Consider the following 23,422-nt stretch of genomic DNA (forward strand, 5'->3'; position numbering starts at 1 on the left):
CCCTATCCTCTTAACACCACTCAGGACTTCGAGAGCAGGGCATGGCCCCCAACACGAATCCTCTCCCTTAATCCTCCAGAGCTAAGACTGTACTGCCAGGTGTGAGCAAAACTTCACTGAAAGTTAGATGATCTTGGAGAAGAGGTACGACACAGAGTAACTGACCACTGATACTCAAAGTGGCTGCACAGGGTCGCACCGTGGGGTCCCAACACGTCCCTGGCTTGCTTCCCTGTGCCAGCAGCCAGCTCACGGGCCACTCCCATTCTCTGCCTGGCCCACAACATCTCAACCTCCAGAACTCCACTGGACGTATCCATGCTTAATTATTTGAGGCCCCATTTGTACCTGGCACAGAGAAAGGACAGAGTCTTGTCTTCTCTTTGGTTTATAGTCTGTTTCCCAGGCCTCCATGCCCACTTCATTTAAGAGATGCCACCCCCACGTCCTATGGCACATTATGGTCTGTTGACCTCAAGAATAATTATATAAAACATAGCATTAGTTAAGACTGAAAAACCAAGAATGTACTGATGTCAGACCATTCTTTGACCTATTCCAGATGTTAATCTGGGGGAGTGGTAAAAAGAGAAAGATGCCAAAATTAGGGGAGCAGGAAGGGACAGAAATGATCTTTGGAGCTATTTATTGTTTTTCAACATTGGGTCTGAGACATTTCTCCACTCTGACAGCTGCCAGTCAATTGAGAGGGCAGGTATTACCTGCTGGAGCATTCTGAGGGTCTTCCACCAACCAGGATGGGCTTTGCTGAATGTTTTTGTATGAAATGAGAAGGCATTTTGCCTTAGCTGTGTTGTATGCCTTTGTTGCGCATGGTGTTGGTGTTGCCTTGTATAGCACTGGGAGGTCGTGTGTGTGTGTGTGTGTGTGTGTGTGTGTGTATTGAATAATCGCTCAGGGAACTCTTGGTAGGCCTAGACTCTGAGGTCATCTTTGCTTCTCATTATAAAAAACTAAGTGGTTATCTTTTTTCAGAGTAGCTACCACTTTTTATCGGCTGTGATAATTATCACCAGTTTGCTTTTACCCAATAAACTGAGCGCTGTGCTTATCAGAAGGAAAGTATGATAGCTTATGCCTTCTTCTCCCAAGTTCAGAGAGAATCTTTATGACCATTACTTTAAACTCTTTATCAGGTAAACTACTTATCTTCATTTCATTAAATTTTCTTCCTGAAGTTTTATCTTTTTTCATTTGTAACATATTTCTGGGGGTTATTTGGTGTGTGTGTGTTTTGTTTTGTTTTTTCATCTTGCTTAGCCCTCTGCTGGTTTCTGTACCGTAGATGAAACAACCACCTCTCCCAGTCTCGAAGTCTTGAAGGGGTGGCCTCGTGTCAGAGGCGAACCTTGTTGTTCAACCTGCCTCAGCTCTTGGTTGTCTCTTGAATTTTTGTGATTGTCCAAGCAGCCTACTTAATTCTAATAGCACATTCCTGGTAGTTGAGGATGTGCTAAGACCTGTCAGTATCCCCGAGGGGAGGATCTCAGCACCTGGATTCAGGCTAGTTGGAAGCCGGATCCTCAGGAAGCAGCTTTTAAAGTATGCAAATATATACAGTCCTGTGGGGCTGCAAGCGTAAGTCCCTCTAGCTACCAGAGCCAGCTGATCTGGAGGTGTCCCCTTGGGCGGCAGTCACAGAAATTGGGGCTGCGGATAAGTGTATAAACTTTTCTCTGGGAGATACTGGTGAGCGGTAGCAAGGCGGAGGATTGTGCAGAGGTGGCATCCACCAGCCTAAGTTCCCAAAGAGCAGCTAATTAGGCCCTTAGATGTGAGCCACTCTGGAGGCCTGCCCTGTAGGCCAAAGCTCCTGGACAAGCAAAAGGGCCTCTTTCACAGAAAGACAGAGGGTGTGTTTCAGTCTCCTGTCTGCACCCAGTGCCCTAGGGATGGTAGCCTGTCAAGAATGGTCTGTGACTGATACAGCCACTCGGGAGACAGAAGGCAAGTCCCCCTGGCCCCCAGAGAGTGGCAGTGAAGGGGTGTCCCTGGGTGGCTCCCACAAAAAACAGGGCACCAGACATGTATAAGAGCTCCTCTCCATGAGACACTGGCATACTGGAGCGCTGAGGAGAGGGAGGCCGTGAGAGAGAACCTGGCACTAGGTCCCCTCTCCGAGGTCTCTGGAAAGGGCCGGCAGCCCTTAGATATTTGGTTAATTAGAAGCCTGCTCCACAGGTGCAGGCCGAAACCTTGACGATCAGCTAATAGGCCTCCTTCACAGGAAGGCCAAGCGCCTGGGTCCGCTGCCTCTCGCAGCGTCCTGGAGTGATAGCTGTGTAAGAACTCTTTCTCCCTTGGTTGTGATCCTGTGGGACCTGCGAGCAAACCCTGCTGACCTCTGGAGCCAGGCCAGGTGAGGGTTTCCTGGCAGCAGCTGCAAAAGTCCTGGTGCCAGAGAGGGATAGGAGCTTCCTCCTGGGTGATACCGATTGTTACAGTCCCACGGGACCCAGGAACACCAGCTTCCTGGCCTCCACAGCGCGGTGATCTAGGGCTGGCCGCTGGCCGCGGCTGCAAATATCGGGACACCAGCTGTGTGCAAGCGCTTTCCTCTGGGAGATACTGGTGCTCTGGAGCGCGGCAGAAGGAGAGTATGAAGATGGCTCCCACTGGAAAAAGAGAAAAAGAAAAGGAGAGAAATAAAAAAAGAAAAAGAAAGAATCAAGGGAAAAAAAGATGGCGCCCGCCAGTTTCTGACCCCAGAGAGTGTTCCAGCAGGCTCCTATAAATGTGAGTTAACCTAGTAGTCTGCCTCTCGGCCTCGTGTTAACATAAGCAAATGAGCCTCTTTCAGTGTAAGTCGGCCTGACTACTTTGTCTGGGTTGGGCCCTGGGGCAGGTGAGTCCCAGCCCGAGCCCTGAAAGGGCTGCTTCCTAGATGGCTGCAATCTTATGGGCCTTGTGGGTCTTGCGGATGAGAGCCCTGTTGGTTTTCAAAGCTAGATGTTTGGGGGGTTCATCTCTCTGGTGCAGGTCCTAAAAGTTGGCATGTCTGAAATGGGGTTCAAACCCTTGGCTCCTCAAGGAGAAGCTCCAGGTTTTAAGTTCTCTTCCGACTGAAGGTTGCTGGGCCAGGAGTGGGGTTTATGCCAAGATTGTGTCCCAGCCTGTTCTCCCTTCTCAGTGGGCTTTAGGGTTTTTTGTTTTTTTGTATTTTTTTTCCCAGAGGAAACTTCCATCTGTAGTTATCCACTCACTGTGTGTGTCTGTGGGAGGACGTGAGTCAGGCTTCCAACGTCACCTTCTTGAGCCAGAATGTGAATTTGTGATAACTTAAGTGGACATATTCCGGTACTTCATTTATTCAGCAAATATTTAAGAACCTGACAAGTATGAGGATACAGAAGGTGCAAGAAATACAAACACAGTTCCTTTCCCCAAAGAGCGGAGTCTCGTGGAGTGCTAGGTGTAAGAGATTAAACAGGTAAGTCCCGTTCCACAGTTTACACTTGTTTTAAATTTTGTCTCCCCAAGTTTTAATGGTTTTCCCAAAAGCAAACCCTGAAAAAGGAATCTGGTTGGGAGGCTCTCCCTTTCTGGGTAGTCCCATGAAGCACTGAGGGAGTGGAGAGGCAGGACAGGAAGAGGGCAAAGCCACCCAGGAGAACACAAAGAAGCAGGTTACCACTTGGGCAATTGGGGTGCAATCTCCCTGGGACCTTATGATACACTGTATGGATCACACCTCAGAATGGTCTCCTTGAGGAGGGAGGAAGCTGAGGCTTTTTTCCCAGCAATTCCCACCTTTTGCTGGCTGAAGTCACTCTTGGGTGTGAACTCCAGCCGTCTGGGCTGCTCCTTCTCCTTCCAGAGAGAGCTTCCCGGAGCCCTACTGCGTGCGTGACCTCTGGGTCGGCCGGGGGCTACGGGCAGGGCAGCCACAGCTTCCGCTCAGGGCATGGAATAGCAGCTCGTTATTTAAATATTCATATTAAATCCCATGGAGTCTCATTCTGTCTATCACAAATAATATCGTTCTCTCCCACATGCTCTCCTTCCTGGGACCTCTCCAAGAACCCCAGCAGTAGTCACTCTGTCCCAGGATGTAGGCCCGATTTGATAATCAGAAATCTAGGAAACCTGTTCAGTCCACTAATAGGGCTCTTATTTTGGGGGTAGTTGTTGCTGCCTTGCCACCGCTGAGACACTGATGGTCAGGCCCCTTGCTGCCAAGCCAGCCGTTGCTCGAAACTGCCGTGATGGGGAGACGCGCACAGCACCCAAGTCCAACAGCCTGGCCGCCTGGGGGTGATAACTGCCCACTAGAGAAGAGCATTTTGGTGATGTAGGGCCAATGATCATATCTTCATCTTCATCTTCTATCCTATTTTTATCCGAAGACTTTATTTTCAATTGTTTTGCTCACTTAAAGTCCTTCCAAGCCTCCCCAGAACTGGGCTCCAAAAGTTACCAGCTTTTGGGGTTTTAAGTACACACGTTTCCCCAGGCTTTGCTATGGTGCCAAGGCAGGTAGATGGGTCCAAGGGATTTCGAGTCTCGGCTACATGCAACATCTAGCATGAGCCCTTCTTTTCCCACCTTCTTGAGAGCAGGTGTGATCCTTTGCTTTTTGGTCCAAGGCCAGACACTCTTTTCCGGCCCCGGGGTGAAGAGCGTTTTAAAACGAAACCATCATTTCCTCACAGGGAGACACTGAAGAAGAGCTAGCATTAAGTAACTCCTACCCCTCCTCCAAGATCAATTCTTGCTGTTCCTTCTATGTGGAATGCTTTTCCCTTTACCCAATATAGTCTTCAGATTCTGAAGGCATCAGGAAGTTGAGGGGGAGCATGACGATCTGGTAGTAAATAGAGACAGAGGAATTAAGACAAGCTCTTTGGAAACTAAATAAAGAGAAAGTTGGAAACAAGGCTGGAAAGACAAAGGAAAGGCAGAGATAGAGAGGAAAGAGAAGAAAAGGAGGAAGCACATCTCCTTTCGTAAATCGTTACGATAGTGAGAAAAACAAGACTCATGTATGTGAGAATATTGTGATGTCCACAAAGGGAGTACACAAAGCAGTGCAGAGTGCTGGGGCTGCGGAGGGCCATGCGGGGAAGTGCTCCGCGATCACAGACATGGGGGGTCACAAGAGGTGTTTCACCACTGCTGCTATTTGGGCACCCTCACGGTATCATATTTGGAGGCAAAATCTGGTTTTTGTCCTTTACTATGTCTGATACAGTGATTTCTGTATGTTGACTATATTGTCAATTCACAACATTCTTTTCCTTTAAAAGTGTATGTTCATACCCAACTTCCTCCTTCCCCTTGAACTGAGATACAAGGTGTCCCTTTCTGTTTTCTGTTGAAGTGGAAAAGCTATTGGTCCATGCAGCCATATGAAATAGCAGCCACCAGGAGAGGATTGAACCAGAAACTCCCAATGGTGCCGCTAGTGCCCACTGGGACATCTCTGTTTTGTCACCCAAGAGTGAATCTCTACAATATGCCAAGACATGCTATGCTCAGTGTCGTGTCACTAGAGACAGTTATGGATTGAATGTGTCCCCACCCCACCCCAGATTCGTACGTTGAAATCCTAATGGCCAATCTGATGGTATTTGGAGGTGGGGCCTTTGGAAAGTGATTGGTCATGAGGGTGGAATCCTCATGAGTGAATTAGTTATAATTAATTAGTTATAATTACTTACAAACTAACAAGATTAGTTAAAAAGGGACCCTAGAGAGGTCTCTCACACTCTTTCTGCCATGTGAGGATACAACGAGGATACAACCCCAATCTGAAGGGCCATTACCAGAACCTGACCAGGCTGGCACCCTGATCTTAGACTTCTAAACTCCAGAACTGGGAGAAATAAATGTCTGTGGTTTGTAAGCCACCTAGTCTGTGGCATTTTGTTATAGAAGCCCAAGCCAAGACCGAGACCAACTACAGAATGCCTCCATATTTCTACAAGTCCTGCAAGAGCTCTTACAACATTGTGATCCAGTCAACTCGGCACATTTTTGGGAGTCAGTAAACTCTCTTCGTTTTCTTTATCCTGGAAGCTGTAAGACTCTTTTTCAGGGCAGTGCTATTCAATTTAGTTTTAAGAATGGACCTGACCATTTTTCTTACTCATGGCATTATTTTAACTCTTACTTTTTATGAGAAACATATGAAGGAGATGAGCTATTATTCTACCACAGATCTTGGATTTAAGAGGTCACAGCTTTAATTTCCTTACCAGACATTAACTGTCTTCTTTGCTTGTCTACATCCATTCACTCAATAAATCCTTAAGTACATGCTATATATGAGACACTGAGGACATAAACAAGATTTTATTGGTCTTTGTAACAACAGGGTCTGCTCTAAGGTGGCAGGGAAGACTAAATAAATAAATAAATAAAAATTATCAAAATACAAATTGTCAAAAAAGTTGGAGTACATGGAATGAGCACCTATTTTATTATAAATGTGATTGGCTTCACTTTCAGAACATCCTTTTGGGCAAAGGAGATGATCAATTTATTGCTCTTCCTTTGTGTAATAAAGAGATTTTAAAAAAACACACCGTAGTTTGCTCGTTTAGCATGCAAGCGTGAAGGCTGGACTGCTTTCTTAAGGAGTTGCACGGGACATGTTGAGTTCAAGTTCCAACATATATGTTCCTCTTCAATATCACTTCATTGGTTCAAAATAGGAAGAGTATAAGAAGTTTCTCCAGACTGTGTTTGAGTGTGATAATCTCATTGTGATAGGGCTTCTGGGTACATGCTGCTGCTTTGCTCCTGAACAAAACCAGACTTGCGCTGATTGATAATAATAGTTCTAAAACTAATTGCTCCTTTATTTATTTTTTTAAGATTTTATTTATTTATCGGACAGAGAGAGAAACAGCACGAGCAGGGGGAGTGTCAGAGGGAGAGGGCGAAGCAGGCTCCCTGCTGAGCAGGTAGCCCAATGCAGGAGTCAATTCCACGACCCTGGGATCATGAACTGAGCTGAAGGCAGACACTTAACCAACTCAGCTACCCAGGTGCCCCTAATTTCTCCATTAAATTGAAAAATCTCCATCTGTACATTTGTTAAGTTTATTATGTTGACCTGGTTTAGGGATAGTTGGGGAACCTCAAAGCTAGATATATGCCATGAGCTAAAAAAACAAACCGGCTTTTGGTAGCTTAGATATCACCATTGAAGTAGAGTTTATCATCACCTTACCGAAGCCTGTGTCAGAGACCTTCGGAAGAATTGCTCGTAGTTTTCACAAATCATTTTGCTGCCAAAATGCTTTTGAACAAAAGGAATGAAATATTTAGGTCTATAACTCCAGAAGTGAGTTCTTACCTTCTCAGGGACCTTCAAAACCTGTCCTATCATGTTTCATCCCTATTTATTTCAGATTTTTCTAGAAGTCGCATTCTCTTTTCCAAGTGTCCATCATCACCTGGACTCTTCTACACACTGCTTGGTACATCCAGTTTCTCTCCTCCATCCAGCGTCCTTCCCTGGTACCTGGTTTACCTTTTGCCTCGTAGAATTTCCACCTCCCTGAGCCCTATTGTTCCCATGACACCCTAACATCTCAGTACCTTGACTTATTCCACCACAAACGCCCTTCATGCTCATAGCCTAAATGTTTCTTCACTAGAAACTGTACCAAATTAAAATTCTCAGTTTTAAACACGCCATCCTTTGATGGCTCCCAAGGCTTCCTGCTACCTCTACCTTTACTGCCACAGGTCTTCGAACCCATCATGACTTTCACTTTAGTGATACTAACACTTTCCCTCAAGTGGTCAGTTTCTTTGTGTCTTCACTTTGCTCTCTATCCATTTTTTTTAGTTTATACCCATCCTGAGTATCAAGTTCACTCAAGCCTGTTTGCCACTCTCTATTTCTGTCACACCTATCTGCAAAACTTTCAATTCTCTCCATTCATGTAGCTCAATATTGTAAGAAAATCATGAAAACAGTCTTCATATAGCAAACTGCTCAAGTGCCTAATAAAGAAAACTTTCTAAGATAGCAATTCATTACTATCTTTTATCTCAAGCTTCTCCCTTCCTTTCCAGTTGACAACATGCTTCATATTTCACTGAAAAAATCAGAAGCTATTGAACAGAGTTCTGAAATATCCTCGTGACAGAGTCTAAAAGTCAATCTTCATCTGCACCTGTCTTCTCTTCTTACTCTCTTTCAGTATGGAATTGCTAAAGGTATATCTTTCTTCTTTTTCACTATATCCCCTTTTCCTTCTCTTTTGCACCTTCCATCTCTCCTATAGTATACAAATTTTGAAAATCTAGAACTAAAAAGTTACAATAACTTATATAAAAAATTCATTGGGCGGAATTAATATCAGATTGAAGATGGCAGAATAGAGAGTCAGCGAGATTAAAGACAGATCAGTAAAAAGTATTCAATCTGGAGAACACAGAGAAAACAAGATTGAAGTCAAATGAACACAGCCTTGGGGGGTCCATAGAACATATGAAATAGTCTAATGTATGTGTAATTGGAGTCCAAGAAGGAGTGTGTGGTAGAAAAAAAAAATTTTAAGTCATGGTCTAAATTTCTCAGATATGATGAAAAGCATCAACTTAGGTATTCAAGAAACTCCATGATCTCCAAGCAGATAAATACAAAGAAAATCACACCTAGGCTTATCATGGTCAAACTACTGAAACCCAACGACAAAGAAATAATCTTGAGAGCAGCCAATGAGAAGTGTCATATTCCAGAGGAAAATGCGATAAATGACAGCTGGTCTCTATCAAAAACAATGCAGACCAATATACAATGAAATGCCATCTTAGAAGTTCTGAAAATGAGGGGGGGGAACCTCAAACATTTCTCTCTCTTTTTTTTCCTAAAGATTTATTTATTTATTTTAGAAAGTGAGTGAGAGCAAGTGAGGGGAGGTGCAGAGGGAGAAGGAGAGAGAAGCAGACTCCCCACTGAGTATAGAGCCTGATATGGGGCTCAATCCCAGGACCCTGAGATCATGACCTGAGCTGAAGCCAAGAGTTGGAAGCCCAACTGACTGAACCACCCAGGTGCCCAACAACCCAAATTTTCTACTCTGTATTCTATATCTAGTGAATGTATTTCTTAAAAATGTGAGTGGAATAAAGACATTCTCAGGTAAATGAAAGCTGAGAGAATATGTAGCCAGTGAATTAATTGTACAATAAGAAAAGCTAAATGCTTCTGATTGAAGAGAAATGGAACCTTTTGGAAACTTGTGTATAGAAAGGAATGAGAAGCACAAAAAATGGTAAATGTGTACATATAAAAGAATATGACTTTTCTAATTTTCTTAAAGGACATTTGACTTTTCAAGGCAAAAATAATATTTTAAGGTAGAGTTTATGAAGAATGTAGAAGTAAAGGATGGGACAATGGCACAAGGATGTGGGGGCAGGCAAATAGAATTATACTGATATAAAGTTCTACACATGTGAGTGGGAAATGGGAAGTGTCAGGTGTGAAGTATCAGAGCTGAGACATGGAATGATGCAATATTAACTCGAATGAGCAGTTAAGGTTGAAAAGCGCTGTTCTAAACTCTCTCCTCCATGGTTTGATCTGTTTCCAAAACTCTAACAGTCACCTCCATGTTGTTTTAATCTCAGATTTCTAACTCTGCTTCAGATCTCTCCTCTGAAATCTAAGCTTGCATTTCCAGTTGGGTACTTGACATAGTATATGGCTCAATGGCATTTTAAATGTAAGCAAACCAAAGTGGAATTCTTGATTCACTTCCTTTTGCTTTCTCCTCAGTCTTATCTACCTCAGTAAATGATGCCGCCATCTTCCCAGTTCCAGCCAGAGAGGAGGAGATATTGTGGGTTCTGCCTTGTTCCCCATTCTCTCCCATCTATGACACCAGGAAGCCTTGTTTCTATCTCTAAATACTTCCACCCCATTTAGCTAGGGCAACCCCTACATGTAAGCTCCTCTCTAGTCACTCCACTTCTGCTCTTATACCACAGCATGTCTTATCTTTTAAAATACCAACAGAAGCTTGACATGCCTCTGCTTAAATCACTTCCTTGACTTCCCATGGCTCCAGGAGTAAAATCCATACATCTGCAAGGGCCTGGAGCTTGTAGGCCCTGCTTCCCTCCCCTCTCACTTACTACATTCCAGCCACACTGCCTTGCTTTTATTTCTCACTCCCAGGGCCGGGACTAGTGTGAGGTGAATGACTCACAAAATATCAAAAATTTAAAGATAGGATCGGTAGCAGTGTTATGCCAAGTTCTACTGGAGCTTGAGGCAAAGGGAAAAGTCAGTAATACTGAACCTGTCTTTATTTACCATACTGATATTTTGTTCATCATGGGTTTTTGTTTTTTTTTGGCATTAATTTTGATTTTGAAAATATTGCATTAAAATATCATTTATTTTGATTACTGAGGTTTTTGGCACCCCCTTTAATTTTGTAACCTACATGAGTGTCTCACACTAGTCCCTGCCCTGCTCAAACCACCAAGTTCTTTCCTGCTTCATGATCTTTGTTTATTCTTTTCCCTCTGCATGGAATGTGCTTCTACCAGCTCATTGCATGGGTGGTTCCTTTCTGTTCTTCAGGTCTCAGCCTAAATGACACCTCTTTAGGGAAAGTGACCTTTTTGTTTTAACACTAATCCCACCCTGCCCCCATTTACTCTTTATCATAGCACTCAAATTTTTTTCTTAAAAGGGTTTTTCACAATCTCTAACAATTTGCTTTGCTGACCTGTTAGCCTGTATGTTATCTGTCTCCCTGACTGGCATGTACTCCGTGTGAGGTAAGAAGTCCAGCATCATGCTCAGATCATAGGAGTCCTCCAATGCATTCTGTTAAGTTTATATTTTTAAAGTGAATTAATGAATAGGCCGAGTCCACATTGAATAACGTTCCACCCTTCTCTTCCTGGCCATTGTTTTTCTTCTCTATTATGATCTCCCTTTCTAGCCTATGAGAGAATGAGATCTTCCTGAAACAAATACCCTTGGAGTTTTCTCTAAAAACCAAACCAAACCAAACCAAACACAAAAGAGTTTACATGGAAACCAAACCAAACTACAGAAGGGAAGGTGGATGATGTTCCTCTTAGGTCTGCCTCAGACTTTTATTTGTTCAGGATTCATGAATTAGTAATTATTTCCATGATTGCACAAAGGCTTATAGTCATAACTGTTGAATCCAATTAACTGCTGAGACTATTTGGTACATTCAATGATTTTTTTTTAAATTAACCATAGAAAGAAGCTCTTACTAAAATTTCAATATATGGAAACGGGCTTTTAGGTTTTCCCTTTATGCTTCTAGATAATAAATCTAGCAATGGTTTATTCATTCAGTAAATATTTATTGAATGCCTACTATATTCCAGGCATGCTCTCAGGTGCTGGGCATACAGCAATGAACAAGTCATAGACTTTGCTTCATGGGATTTATCTTCTAGTGCAGGGAGACAGTAAGCAAGTGAACAATCCAGGAAGGGAGATTGTTAGGAAGAAAACTAAAGCAACCTAAGGGGGATGAAGAAGGGCAGAGTAGGTGTGAGTGATTGAGGGAACCTATTTTGGGGAGTGGTGTCAGCAAAGGCCTCTTTGAAGACCTGACATTTCCACAGAAGCCACTAAAGTGTTTGGTCTTGAAGTCCGCTTTGTCTTAGATTTTAGTTCCTTGCAGTCATGGGCTGAATTCTCTGGAAGCAGGTGCTAAAATAGGCTTTGGGTACATGATGTTAATTTGGGATCAACCCCTGTGAAAGGAAGGGAGGGGAGCAGGATTGGGGCAGAGGGAGAAACCGAAGTGTCATGCCATGACTAACCTGTGTCTATCAAACAGTTCTTTTTTAAAAAAGGCTTTTCTTGTTACAGCTGTGTTCATCCCCAAATTCAAATAATCAATACACTGGTAAGTGAGGGATTGAACAAATATTTAAGAGATATCAACTATGCCCTAAGCACCCTGATAAGAACTGAATAGGAAGGGGAAGCAAGCATTCAGCCCTCCTGGAGCCCTCATGTCCCAAGGGATAGACATCTGTGAATAATTCCAATTCAGTGTGGAAATTGTATTTAAAGGAGCCTCTTGGAATGCACTGAAAGGCAAATCATTGGTTAAATGATTTACCTGGAAGTACATTAACAGCTAACTGATCTGGCAGCCTCATTGGTATGCAGCCTTCCTCAGAAATCAAGTATTCTATGGGAACACTATTAAAGTTATATTTTGGAAGAGGCAGAGAGTTGATAATCCCTGCCCTCAGAATCTCACAGATCTAGAACATTTCTTCCACACTTTATCACTCAGGACTCTGGGGCTTCAGCTGATTAGTTTTTAGAACGTTTGAACAGATAATGAATAAATAAAACTTTCAGGTAAGAGAATAGGATCTGTATTATTTTTCCACCTAAGCCTTCATGGTTACAGCTCACACAATGCATAGACAAATAATTCCCATACTCTCAAGACATTTCTCTGTGAAGGAGCAATACATAGATGATTGGAAGATATTTATATCTTACAACACAGTATATATAATCTATTTGTATTCAGCTAATGTCCAAGAGTTCTGTTAAAGAGGCCCAAGGAGATAGCTTTTCCCAACCTAAAATAAAATTAATCTGGAAAATCTAAAGAACAGAAAAGTGAAATAAGGAGTTGACTAGAAAATTAACCTCCTTGAAGGGAACTACATAAAATTTGCATTAAGAAAAATCTAGAAGCTTTATTTTAGAAAGAGAATATATCGACAATATAATTATTGTGACTACTAGTTTTCTGTGCATTTTTAAAAAGATTTATTTATTTATTAGAGAGAGCACATGTGTGCAAGCAGGGGGAGGGGCAGAGGGAGAGGAAGAGAGAGAATCCCAAGCAGACTCCCCACTGAGCACAGAGCCCATGGTGGGGCTTGATCTCATGACCCTGAGATCATGACCTGAGCCAAAATCAAGAGTCCGATGCTCAACCGACTGATCCAACCAGGCGCCCTGTTTTATGCAGGGGCCTGGTTCTGTGCCTGTTTTATGCAAATAATACATTTACTGAAGAACTCTACGAATATTTGAAAGATAAGAGGAAATATAAACACTGCCTATAGTTCTACAGCCAAGAATAGCTACTCTTGCTATTTTAGGGTTATTTCTATGTATCATGTTTTTCATTTAATTAAAAAAAAAACTATTTGTTTTCTACGTAATGGAGACATGAAAGAGGAACTCAAGTTCTAGAACGGAAGAGTCATGCGGCAGCAGAGGAGCTGTGCGCTGGAAGGGTAACTTGGTTAGGAAGCCCTTAAATTACGTTTGGGCATGGCTAGCTCAGGACACCCCAATCCATGTTCAGTCTTTAATCCTGTAGGAGAGACTTGATTAAGAAGAGGACTGAGCGAACCAACTAGTGTACTGAGAACAACTTATTTGGGGATTTTCGTTTTTAGTATACAGGTGTGGAGGTAGCTTGGGAACAAAAACCTCCTCGTTATTGGAATTGTTTGGTCTTCTAATTCCTTCCTCCTCGGGTGCCTTCCTGAGTCAGGCGTGCCTTTACCTTTAGGAGAACCCCTTAGAGCTAACTGCTGCCTGGGAAGCTTGAGGCAAATCATCCATTGTCTGATGGAATTTGTCCTCGGGCTAAAATAATAGGCCTGTTTGCTGAGCAACGCACAATTTTAGGCGAGATAAATGGGGCATGTTAAAAGCACACACACAGAGAATGTTCCTGTGGCTTTTGGAGACCATTATTGGAGAAGAGGGAAGATTTTACCTGCAAATCTGTTCGACTGTTTGTCAGCCCTCCAGTAAGCTTGGACAGGATCCTAAGACTGCTTTTTACTTCCGTGCCGTTCTGGGGATGACACACTTGACGTGCGGTCTTTGCACGAGGAGCTACAAAGCGTGGAAATCGACAAGGTTTCCCAAGTGGACAGTGGGCTTTAGGTGGTCAGATGAGGGTTCTCTCTGAGACCTTAGCAAGAGACTATAATGAGTTCACTTGGTAATGTGCGGAATGAGACTCTTTTTGTCTGACAGGTACAAAGTTGCCTTTATTTTTTTTCCCTCATTGGCAGTGATTTAAGTTCAGAAAATCACTTTTCCTTGAAAGTACTTTCCAAATTACAGTCTTTCCCTATGATATCATTTCTTTGCTGTCCCATAGAAAAAAAATCAAACACGAAGGGGGTCACTATAAAGGTACAGCTGCCTTTTTCTTCCTTTCATGAGGAATAGAATGGCTTTCAATGTTGGAGTTGATTTTTTGTTGTTTCTGAGCAATGTGATATGGACCAAAATAATAATGAAGTGGTATAGCTTTGGTTAAAAATAGGCTAGATAATTAGAGTATACGCACTGTCATTTGAGCAGAACATTACGAGAGTACCAATCCCCCTTGGTAAATGGTCACAGGAGTCAAAGTCTAAAATATAGTTAGGCCTCTCTTTTCCTGGGTATGTTATACATTCTTGGAAAGGGACGTGCCTCTCTAACATCATCGCTTTAGAATAACGGGATTATAATTCTGCCCAAAAACCAAGACTCTTGTCTGATTTCCATTGCCTTCTACTTAATTAGAGATTTTAGATATTTCACAAGCGGACAAGCTCAGCAGTTGACATATACATTAATTTCCTCTCCTGAGAGATTTTGGAAAGGATGCTCCTAGAGGTGTGGAGATTGGGTCTAATTCTCCCTGAGTGACCATCATTATCCCCCCACCAACACATGCATGTACAAGCAACACAGCCTGCACCATTCTCCAGCTCCATTCGCCCCAGCATCCCCATCTGTCTTTGCTGTCTCAACTTCCTGACTTAAGTCAGGCATAAGACTTAGGCAACTATAAAAAATTTCTCTTCATCCATACTTTTCATTGTCAATTATTCTAGATAGAAATGAAGATTAAATAAAGGAACTATAATAAGAGTTTAAAAGATTTTTTTCATTCTGAATGTCAAACACTTGGTTTTTGGACCTTAGCCATCATTGTCAAAATCTGACAGTGACTATTTCTGTTTTGGTTGTGAACATATTGAACTTGAACTAGGTCAGTGCCCCCAGCATTTAGAGTTTTTAGGACAGGTCTCATATGTGTTCCCACCATAAAAAACAAAAGCATTAGAACAGAATGTTGACTTTGTTTATAGATGTTTCAGGTGCCGTCGAAAGAGGATGACAAAGAGTTTAATTGCACATCTATTTGACTGCTTGCCAACCTTCTGAATAACCTTTCAGGACTTTCAGGCATTTTGGTAAAAAGTGCATCAACTGATTTAAAAAATGGAATAGCTAGAGATTATATAAGAGGCAATACTTCATTGTTATGACTTGGAGAATGAAACTAGAATAAAGTCTCAAGATATTTATTCTGGAATTCTCAACTTTGAGTACATAAATGCCATTCAACCCGACACTCATGTTGAAATATGAGGATCCTCGCCTGCGTGGGGATGCCTATGCTTTGGACTAAGGAATGCCCACTTATTGAAAACCAATTTGATACTTGTACCAAGTATGGGGCACTGCTCTGTGCAATTTGGGAACACTAACTCAAGTGGGACAGTAGAGAGTTTCGTGTCCAATAATAGGATTCGTGAGGATGTAAGTCTAGAGGAAGAATGGTAACCACCAACACAGCTCTACTTTCTACTGTAGCTGTGTTCTCAGAAAAGCAGACTTCCTTCTCCATTTCTAAGACCTGAAGAAGAAATTCAGTTTTATTGTCCTATACCTAGATTGATGGCAGATACAATTTGTTGCCTACTCAACAGCTAACCCACCTTCTTCCTTGCTCACATAACAAAAGTCTGTGTGGGTGGCAACATGCTCAGGAAAGGGGAGCCCCTTCCAAACTGTTGGGACTTCTGGGAAATGCTTTGGTCTCTAATTAAGTAGGACCAGCATACATCCCAGATTTTCTGATAGTGTTGGAGTATGTGTGTATTGTCCTAGTAAAATTATTAATAAAGTCCTCTTTCACTTAGACAAATTCTATTTCAAGTGATAAATTATATGGTCTACCTATGAATATTAGAGAAATCACTGCTCTACTTTCCTCCTATCTCTGGCAACATAAAGTGAGGGTGTGATGCTTGGAGGTGAGGCAGCCATTTTATGACCATGAGAATGAGAGCCAAGATAGAATCAGAGAATCAGATCCAAAACCACAACTGATGCTGGAACTCCAGTGCTTCTGGATTTGGCAGTAAAAGTGAAGACTTGTTTTTCTTGCTTAAGACATTTAGAAAAACATTCTGTTACTTGCAGAGGAGAGTATGGAGGAAGGGAGAAACAAGGATGAATCCTTTTCATGAAAAGGATTTTGAATCATTTTGGATAAGATATATGAGTTATATTTAGTATTATTTTCTCCATTCCTCCTTCAGAATTCTGGAAATTATGTTTTGTTGAACAGAATGGTAGAGAATAGTCCCATGGTCTGCTGAGTGAAGAGGAGTGGAAATTGAAAAGGAGTTACTGTTTTTCTCACGCCCTATGGTGGGCCCCTCTTGGGACCCCTGGAAATTGGTAACAGTATGTCTAGGATAAAGGTTCTCACATGATTGAGCCACCTACCTTGCCCCAAATGTCACTGACTAGATCTGGGGACTCAATAACTTGGCTTGTGCATCACCAATATAGCTATATGCAGAATTTATATTTACTTTATGGATATGACATTCCTTGTGCACTATTTCAGAGGAAGATATTTGTTGAGAAACTCTGAAAACTACTGTTGATTCTCTTTAAACTATATAGAAAAGAGAACAGATTTCCATTCACTTACTTGAGATTACTTTAGGCAAATGATGACCTGATCACAAGAATTTCGTATGTTTTGGATTGAAAACTGATTCATTGTCTAACCAACCTGTGCTCACACAGAGCAAACCAAAAGTGCATTTAAAAATTATTTTAGTGTTGATACCAAACACCAAATTGTTCAGCTCTTCTCCAATATATATGTAGGTAAGCGTCTATTATAACTTATAAAGCAAAGCTACTAACTTTCAAGGGAGAAACATGCAGGGAGAAGAGCCCTCCATACACAGTCTCTGGCACTATGGCTGGCATGTAGTTAATGGGGGCATTCCTATCTTACTCTCTCCCTTACTGTCGTATTAGATAGTAGTGTGATTCCATGGGGCTTGGCTGGCGAGACCTGGATATTTACAGGCTGGTTTTCCTTGCATCCTTCTTGAAGAGGACAGTGTTCTTGTAGTTTCTCCTTCTCCAGTAGTCCACAGAGGATGCTGCGCTTACAGTGAGTTGAGGGGCGCTGTAGTGGGCCATTCATTCCTAGGCTACTTATTTGTCTGAATGAGTTCAACATCTTAAACATCTGTAGTGATCTTCAGCAATGAAAGAATTGATCTTCCCAGCACAATTCCCTACCTTTTGCTGGGTGTCATAGTCGTCTTGGGCTTACCTCTGTGGAAGGACAGACCTCACAACTGACAGTCCACTCCAGAGATGAGATGGAGCGAAAAGAACGTCTAACACGTAACAGTCCCACTAGCAGCACGTAAAAGTGCTCATTTCACTGCACGTCCCCCAAAGTGGGTATTGCCTCTTCATATCCAAGTGGCAAAGATTTTAAAAAACTGGTATCTCGTGACTATTTCAGATTTATTTCTTTCATCACCACATAGGATATATGTTTGCTGTTTCTTATCTTTCCTTTTAATTGCCTGTTCCTGACTTCTCACTTGTTATCAGAATATATTTTCTCTTTTTAGCTTGAATTTCTTTGCATAAGCAAAATTGTGTGTGTGTGTGTGTGTGTGTGTGTATGCTTAAGACAGTGGTCCTAAATTGGGCTTAGGCATGGGGAAGTAATGTCAGCATCACCCCACCTCCCTGGCAATATGTCTGATGGGGGAAAGAAAGCCCAGATAGAAACATTTTGAAAAAGGAAGATATTTTGATACCCCAGCTAATTAATTAATTATGGAACCAATCAATTTACCCATTGTCATTCCACAAATCTACATTGAGTCCCTACTGTTCTAGGCACCATTTTAGGAGCTGGAGGCATATCTACTGTAAGAGGACACCCTTGCCTGCATGGAGCTTACATTGCAGGGGAGAAGTTACAGGACAACCAGCAAATAGATAAATGATATATGCTAATTTCTAGTATTGATGAGCACTGTGAAGAAAAACAGAGCAGGGTAAAAGGGTAAAATGTGACAGTGGTGGGCATGTGTTAGACACCACACTCTTAGCCTCACCGCAAACGTCATAGTGTCTTGGACAAAGAAAGAATTGTCATTCCCCCCTCCCTCCCTCTCCCTTTTGCAATTGCAGTTAGGACAGACTGAGGCAGACTGAGTGAAGACTTCTAGGATTATGTTTTTCTTTTCTTTCACGGAAAAGCTTATTTCTAGTGAGTATTTTATTATCAGTCCAATGAGATAGTTCAACCTTGGTGAGATTGACAATTCTTGACATGAATAACTATCCTTCAGGTCCCATCAGCCCTCTTCCTTCATTGCCCAATCCCAAAGGTGAGTGAAATATTCACTGAGTATTATGTGACCTCACTGCTTTTGCATTAACACACTCAGCTAACAAGCCTTTTCCTGGCCTGTATATATTGGCTCATCTCCATTTTTGAATATATGTATAATTAATTTTCAAGTGTTCTTCTTGATTCAGTCACAGAGCTAATGATGTTGAGGATAAAAATATTTCTTCTAAAATGAAATCCATGCCAGTTCACTTCTGTACGGTAGTTCTTCACAATCAGACTTCTTGCAGCTCATTTCAAAGGAAGCCATTTAAAATCTCATTGTCCCCATTGGAGCTTGTTTCAAAGGAGCAATCGTAGCCACGTTCATAGTGTCCTTAACTTGCCCTACCTGTTAAGTTTAGAGCTTCCCATTTAGTAGACTGTTTATATATACTTATATACATTAAAATAATGTTCTCAGTGACTCCTTGGCCCTTAACTTTTTCTCTGAAAGTGTAAGTACCGCTTTCGTGAGATTGCTGCAGTCCTATCTCTCTGGGCATTGATCATAGTCCTTTCAAATTAAATCACAGTCGGTACTATTAACGTTAAAAAATGTGGCTGACACACTAATCCTGTTGTCTTCTTAGTTGAGAATAGAGGATAAAAGGAAAAAATTAAGTAAAAACATAATTGAAGATACCTGATATGTCTGCCTGCCTATTTGTTTATAAGCAGTAACCTCAGAGCAGTGGGATCACGGTTGCTTGCAAGAGTGAAGTTGGATGAAAGGGGAATCTTTTCTCTTCTTTTCTTTGCACCAAAACTTTGGGTGGAGTATATTTTCCAACTACTCTTTAAATTGTTACTGTTTACATCCGAACCTTGATTACCAGTACTAATGGTGGAAGATTAATTTAAGAGTGGCCCCCAATCCCAAAATAAGTTAAATTTAGCTTAGAAATGCATTTTGCTGCTTTCATTTTAATATAAGATAATTAAGATTCATAATATTTCATGCAACATGGTGAATCTAGTTTAATTATTTAAGGAAATTAAGCTAAACGGGGCTAGTGATACGTTAGGAGTGTGGACAGTATCAAGCACACCTGAATTCATATCAAGTCTCTGCCATGGGAGAGGTAGGCGAGCTCAGCTAAGTTGTGAAACTTAGAATGGTGTTAGTACATACCTCCTGGGGTATTTGAAAGGATTCAATCAGACCTAAGCCTGTGATCACCTAGTGCGGCCCTCAGTACGAGGTAAGCCCCCAGTGCTCATTATTATTGTGGTCGCTATTCGGCTAAGTGTCAACTACTAGGTATATGTACTGGATTTTCAAAGGTCATAGACTAGATTTCATGTCAAAATAAGAAATATATTATTATGTACTTTGGAAATTATGTTATCAAGGAGAAGAAGCCAGACTAATGCCAGGAAATGTAAACCAAGAATTAGAGAAGTACGTCTCTGGATCAACAAGGCTGAATGCGGGGTCATGTAGGAGTCAATGCCGAGCCATGCATTTGAAAGTGCTTCATAGGGGCACCTGGGTGGCTCAGTCAGTTAAGCGTCTGCCTTCAGCTCAGGTCATGATCCCAGGGTCCTGAGATTGAGCCCTGCATCAGGCTCTTTGCTCAGCCAGGAGTCTGCTTCTCTCTCTCCCTCTGCCCTTCCCGATGCTCGTGCTCTCTCTCTCAAATAAATAAATAAAACCTTAAAAAAAAGAGAGAGAGAGAGAGAGAGAGAGTGCTTTATAATGATTTTGAAGGCAGGAATACATACTGATGCTCTCAACTTTGCAGAGAGGGTTAAGAAACTCCAGGAATCTCTAGTGGTTTTTATTTTAGAAAGCTAATGGAAGGCTCTGTGAATGTTCCAAAGTGAGGTAGCCAGACGAGCTTCAGTGTGGCGAATACAAATAATACATTTCCTGTATGGAAGGTGAGCTAACAGGCCGGTCAGCCTGGCTGTTGCTATCTTCCTTAGAGCTGCCAAAAAGGCCCAGGAAGCTGGGCATAAGGAGGAAGGGGGGATGCTCACGCACTCCAGGGCTCACCCACCTCCTATAGAATCACTGTATATTGAGAACCTTAGGAAAAATATAATAAACTTGGAACAGGTCCAAAGAGGGCAGCTAAAATGCTCAGGAAGCCAGAAGGACATATGTAAAAAGAAACTCCAAATACGAGGTTCTACCAAGAGAGACTACAACCTTAGAACTGTTGACTCTGAAAATAGGAATGTGGAGAGAATATACCAAACACACTGATAAAATTATGAAATATGAAAGTGAACATAATTGATCAAATTTTGGTCTACTAGGATGAGTGGGATACCACTTGAGGCTGAAAAGACATCATTTAATACATAGAAGGAAATATTTTTCATAGCAATGATAAATATGTGAAGCTTATTAAATCAGATAAATAAAAATCTAACTTTAAGAAGTAATATTAGATTATTAATTTTGACCTTCAGAACAGGTTATTTGGACAAAAGGAGGAAGTTTAACTTACTGATGACATCATAGTTAGCAACTCCAACCCTTATCTCTTAATTTTAGGTTGAATTGTCCATCAGTCTGATCCAGCAAGGCAATCTCTCCATTTTTCATATTCGTCAATTTGGGAAAAATCTATTTTAATACATTTTTTAATTGAAGTACAATATGCATCTAGAAAAATGCCCAAATCAGAGTGACAGTTTGATGAATTAGCACAAAGTTAACCCACTCATATAGCTACATCCTAGGTCAAGAAATAGAACATTACCAGCTGGGCACTCTTCCAGTAACTATCCCCCTCATCCCCCACAAAGGTGATCATTCTTACAATATCCAGCATCATAGATTAAGCTTGCCAGCTTTTGAGCTTTTAATAAAAGCAATCATAATGTATATATTCTTTGATGTCTGGCTTCTTGACTTCCTATATTTGTGAGATTCATTCATATTATTGCATGCAGTGGTAATTCAGTCATTTTCATTGCTGATTATTATTCCTTTATATGAATATACCACAATTTATTTTTCCAGTCCAATTATGGACATTGGGTTATTTCCACTTTGGGGCTCTTTTGAATGAAGCTCCTCCTACTATCTGGTACGTGCTTTTGGTGCACATATGGATAACTGTATTGAGGATACACCTAGGGTTTAAATTGCTGGGGCATTAATTATGCCCATAAAATTCAAATTTTGGAAAAACAGGAAAATTGTAGAAGCTTTCTTCCTGAAATTGACTCCTTGATATTTTCTATCTGTTGGAAACTAACTTTTCTGCCAGATGAAACGAGGAGCCAACTGTGGCTCTTGGGTCAGTACTAAGAAAGGGAACACATATCTTGAAGCTGCCAGGTGTGAGGCATGTTGAGGAGTTTCAGACTCTTAGAATTTAGTAACTGTGGGTCTCCTGCTGTCTTCATGCCACTTACCTTCCTCAGACCATGAGATTTGCTTTCACACTTGGATAAGTCTACTTCTCATTAGCAGCTTTAGAAATATTTTCCATTCGTCTCTAGTTTGTAATGTCTGGAAGTGAACTTTAGTATTTTCCATCGCTAATGGATACTGCTATCTAATTAAAGATGAATTTCAAGGACCTGAGACTTGAAATAGGGTTGGCTGCTATACTGCTTTTATTAATGCTGGAAGGTCAGGCTTTTGGAAATAGGACATCCTTTACCTTGCACCTAGGAGTCAGTCAAGGGTTAAGAGCAGGAGAGGTGGGTGCCATCTTGCTACTGACTGAACGCCCTGTTACTTTTTAAAAACAGTCAATGTTCTTAAAAAGAAACTGAGTTGCCACTCCCCAGTTGCTGATGTCTGACTCTCAGAGGGTTGCTATGCCTTGAGCACTCCACAGAGATTTCATTTCGCTTTACCACTGTGCATGGGTAAGGTATAGAAACATTGCCAAATTTAATATTATAGGTGTGATTTCTGAGCACTTGCTAAGTGCTTTATGTGTATTATCTCACTTAATTTCTCAAGCAGCCTTATGAGTTACAGAGACTACTATCATTGCTTCTGATAGATGGGACAACGGAGACTTGTGGAGGTCAAGCATCCTTCCCGAAGATAAGGAGGCGGCACTGGCTGGCGGCAGAATCAGAACCCAGACCCACTTTTCAGAGAGTACTGCTGAAATTGTGAGTCACTCTGCGTACCGTCTCCTACTCTGGGTTCCCTACTTGACTCTTTCGGTTTTTCACCCGTGATCAATTTAGCCTTGCTTCTCTGTTAATAACTGGGCAACGCTGAGGTCTCTCTCCGCAGCACTGTTGTTCACCACATTCAGCGTTTCTGTCTTCCTCAGGGTATTGCCTCAGAACTCTCTCAGCCAAGAAGGTTCACTCTGCCCCTGTTCCCATTTGCATCAGATTCTAGCCTGCCGCTTTTGTGCAACCGCACAGCTGGCACAGACGTTCATCTCGAGAGGCTTCTGTGTCTTGGTCAATATCTTAAGACTAGGGCTTAGTGAGGAATGATGCTGCAAACTACAGCATGTCAGCGGTTTGCTGTAACAGGGTTATTTTACACGGCGTGTCAGTGCCTGAGAACGGGGTATGATGTGAGGTGAGAAGAGCGGCGCGTCACGTGGTGTGCACGAGCGCATTCCAGTGCAGAGCTGTGGCGCGCTAGTTAGGACTGGAAGAGAACTTGCCGAAGACTGGTATTGTTTATTATATTCTCAGCCGTGTGCTAAGTTGCTTAAGTTAATAGAACTGCTGAATAACAGATTGACTAGGACAAGTGATGTAAAAACAATTGAAGGCAGCATAAACTGAGGATCATAAGTGGCAATTAGACTAAACACCTTTTTTGATCACATCTTGCGGTTTATGACATGTATTTGCATATATATGTGTGTGTGTGTGTATACATATACATATATATGTATATATATATAAGCTTCATAGCAACACTAGGAAATAGAGAAGAGGTATTATCTTCCCCAAATATACCTTGCCCTCCTGGGTCT

General features: G+C 41.8%; 1 protein-coding gene across 1 annotated transcript in view; it reads left to right on the top strand.

Annotated features, from left to right (window-relative positions):
* The window catches only part of LYPD6B (LY6/PLAUR domain containing 6B), a 208,766-nt gene extending 186,088 nt beyond the window's left edge, over nucleotides 1–22,678 (top strand). Inside the window, exon 7 of the transcript XR_015723758.1 lies at nucleotides 22,475–22,678. The gene's annotated coding sequence lies outside the window, so the exon portion shown is untranslated. The remainder of the gene's footprint in view (nucleotides 1–22,474) is intronic.
* Nucleotides 22,679–23,422: the final 744 nt, after the last annotated feature.

This window comes from Ursus americanus, chromosome 1 (genome assembly GCF_024610735.1).
Source record: "Ursus americanus isolate L20-20 chromosome 1, mUrsAme1.1.p, whole genome shotgun sequence".
NCBI lineage: Eukaryota > Metazoa > Chordata > Mammalia > Carnivora > Ursidae > Ursus > Ursus americanus.